Source organism: Meles meles, chromosome 1 (genome assembly GCF_922984935.1).
Source record: "Meles meles chromosome 1, mMelMel3.1 paternal haplotype, whole genome shotgun sequence".
NCBI lineage: Eukaryota > Metazoa > Chordata > Mammalia > Carnivora > Mustelidae > Meles > Meles meles.
Window position 1 is genome coordinate 154,149,957 of NC_060066.1, and position 3,968 is coordinate 154,153,924.

The window sequence follows — 3,968 nt, forward strand, 5'->3', positions numbered from 1 at the left end:
TAAATAGCATGTGCTTCTCTTGTTTCTTTTATTCTCTTTTCTTGCTGTTTTTTGAATTAAATTTTTTTAAAATTCAGTTTGCATTTCCTTTGGCTAGCTTAGAAGCTATACACAGTGTGTCTAGTCTTTTAGTGGTTACTGTGGAAGTTATTACATGAATCCTTATCAGTGTTTAAAGTTAGTACTTTTGTTATTCTCCTAGAGAGCTGAAGGACCTCGGGACACTTTAACTTCAATATCTCAATCTCAACTTATTTATTGCTATTGTAATTTATTAGTGTTGTGAATTTTCAATTTTTAAAATGTCCACATGCTATTATAATTATTGTTTTATGTAGCCAAAGTTACTTAATACTTACTACTTTATTTTCATTCTTTCCTGTATATCTCATCTTTCATCTTTTTTTTTTTTTTCCTTTTTGAGTAGGCTCCATGCCCAGCATGGAGCTTGAACTAACAACACCCTATCAAGAGTCATATGCTCTGCCAAGTGAGCCAGCCAGGTGTCCCATATCTTTTATCTTCTGCCTGAAAAGTGTCTCTTAGAATATTTGTCTTTTCTGTTTGGAAGCTTTAAAGAAATCACAAGTTTCATATGTGTGTGTATACTTATTTATTTTTACTTTATACTGCATTACTTTTGGAGAGTGCATTTTTTTTAATGTTTACTTTTTCCTTCATTGGCAACTTTGGATGCATTTTTAGATTTTGGTTCCCAAAGGGCATTTTTCACAAATCTTGAAGCTGCATCTCTATCCAGCTTGCCAGTCTTTTTCTTGTCTATTATTTCCTTGACTCTGTTCATGTATATTCTGATTCTTTCCAATTCCTGCTTTACTGGTATTAACTCCCTGAGTTGCCAAATAAACCCAAAACATTGAACTTAATGGGTAAGCAGAAACTAAACCCACTTTTGCCTGTTCAAGGAGATCCAACTTCTGCAACAACTCATTACTAGAAATAGACAGCATGGTCTTCAGCATCTCACCCACACACCAGTAGAATTCTCAAATGTTAATAAATACTCATGAATTTTTTAAATGATTTATTTATTTGAGAGAGAGAGAGAGCTTGAGCAGAAGAGGGGCAGAGGGAGAGGGAGAGACAATCTTTGAACAAACTCCCTGCTGAGTGTAGAGCCTGACACAGGGCTTGATTCCAGGACCCTGAGACAATGACCTGAGTTGAAATCAAGAGTAAGCCACTTAACCAACTGAGCCACCTAGGCACCCCAATACTCATGAATGTCTACTGGATAGCCTTCATTAATTTCTTTACCTGCCATTATGACCAATTTACTGGCCTTCTAATTCTGTCTCTGGAGAGTACATTTTTTTAATCTTAGGATTTTATGTTGTGGAAAATTCTCAGTTATTGCTTTTTAAAAACATTTTCTGCTATCTAATATTTGTATTTTATTCATACTAAAATGCTAAAAATTAGGATCCATAAATACACGACCTTGCTTAAGAACTAGGTACATACTCATGGACTACACTTTGCTTTTCCCTTCTCTTGTACCTCTCTCACTCCCTGAGCTAACAGCATCCTGGACCATCTACTCCTTGTTTTCTTAAAAATTGTTTTATTACATTTTTTTTTGTTTTTTTTTACAACTTTTCAACTTTGTAAGTAACATCATGCTAAGTCTTTTTGACTTGCTAGTCCTAAAATCCAGAATTTGGTTTCTAAAATGAATTTATGTTGTTGAGGATATAGTTCATTTATTTTCACTGTTATATACTATTCCATTATAGGAATATGTATCATTCCATTCTGCTGAGGGATTATTCTGTGGGTTTTTTTCCTGTTGCAATCAATGCTGCTATGAATATTTTTATGCACATTTGCTAGTACACAGATGCAAGGGGTTCTCTGGAGAATTCACTTAAAAGTGAAATTACCCATGTTGAACTTGAGAAAATTCCAAATTGTTTTCCAAAATGATTAAACCAATACACTCTAGCTAGTAATATGGAAAAGTTCCTGTGTTTCCTATCTTCATCTACATATTCTCAGACATTTTTGTTTGTTTTTTGCTTTTGTTTTGTTTTGCCAATCTAGTAGATATAAAATGACATCTTATTGTTGTCTTAATTTAGTTTCCAAGATTACTAATGAGACTATGCTTTTTACCACATACTTATTTGCCAGTTACAGTTCCTCTGTATGAGATGCATGTTTATGTATTCTGCCCACTTATCTTTAGGTGTTGTCTTTTTATTGTTGAAAGATTCTATTTTAAATACATTGTAATTCTTAATCCTTTGTTAATCATAACTGTTAAAGATATCTTCTCCCTTGTATTGCTGCTGGTATTTTTTTATTTTGGGGGGAAGGGGTGGAACTGGATAATTTATTTTCCTCACCAGTTATAGCATGAAGGAAACTTCCTAATATGTCTTATAGTTAATTCTCAACTTTTCATTAGAGAAGGGCTGCTTTACCCTTTCACCCACCATCATTTTGAAGGTCAGTTTTGTTTCCTTTCTTCTCCAAATGACATTTTCTATAGAGTTCTTTCTTCTGATATCCCTTCCTCAAGTCTGTGAATAACAGAAACTGGAAGCAGGGACAGGAAACAGTATAGGTGAGGCCACTATCCCTGAGCAGAACCAAAGGGTTGACCACTGTTTTCAAGATTGCCCTGAACTTCTTTATCTTGACTTTAACAATGTTGGCTTTAATATCTGAGACCAATATTTTACAACTTTTTGAGATTTATGATCTGTTTCACTTCATCCATAGTTTTACCTCATCATATGGATACTAAGTATATACATTCTTTTGGTTTACAGGTGTTTCTCTTCTGCTGGATCAGGAATGTCTTGGCAGAGGGGCATCTCATACCATACCACCAATGGCATTCTATCTTGGATCTTTAGCACTTTCTGATTTCAGTTATTCATTGAAGCCTCATCTCTGAGAGGGTCAAGTCAGACATATCCTGAGCTACCTATTGCATAGTGTGTGTTTGGCATGAGAAGGTTTACCTCTTGGGGGTACCATCTAGAAGAGCACTGATAAGACATCTGGCTTCACTCTTCACTCCTTCAAGGACTGAGACTCCCTATCAGTATATACCTTGTAGCAGGTGAGCAATCAGGAGTAGCATGGGTCAGGGAGCAGGAAAGTCACATGTGGCTCTCCGGACAGAGGAAGAACTAGATCTCACTACTAAGTAACATGCAAGCAAAAAGAGACTCTGGCTTTCTTTGAAATTCAACTTTTTTTTTAGCCTGGATAGATATACAATGACATAAAGAAAACAATCCATACGTAAAGTACCCAGTTTGACACATTTTGACTTGTGTATTCCTCTGAAACATTACCACAACTGAAACAATTAATTATGCCAAAACATTACCAAAACTGATACAGTTAATTACCCCCAAATGTTTCCTACTGTAACTTTTTAATTCCCCTTCCTATCCCTTCACTCACCTTCTACTTCCAGGCAACCACTTCTATCTATTTTCTGCCATTAGTTTGTATTTTCTAGAGTTTTATATAAATGAAATAAAAAGTACATACTCTGTTTTGGGGGGTAGAATTCTAGGTTTCTTTCAGTCAACATAATTATTTTGAGATTAAACCATATTATATGAATTAATAATTGTTCTTTTTATTACTGAGTAGTATTCTATAGCAATATACCAATTTATTTATTTATTTGCATATTGATGTATTTGTACTATTTCCATATTTTACACTTACAAATAAAGCTGCTATTAAAATTAATGTACAGGTCTTTGTGTGAACATATGCCTCGTTTTTCTTGGGCAGATTCCTAATAATGGAATGACTGAATCACATGGTAGATATGTTTAACTTCTTAAGACCGACAAACTGCCAAAGTGATTCTACCGTTTTACATTCCCACTGGTAGTGTATGAGAGTTCTAGTTGTCCCATATTCTTGCCAACACTTAGTATGATCTGAGTTTCCATTCTATTTTATCTATTGTA

The 3,968-nt window shown here is 34.6% G+C and overlaps 1 pseudogene; it reads right to left on the reverse strand.

Moving 5' to 3' along the window:
• Window positions 1-658: 658 nt before the first annotated feature.
• Window positions 659-1,313, reverse strand: LOC123925720 (annotated as a pseudogene).
• Window positions 1,314-3,968: the final 2,655 nt, after the last annotated feature.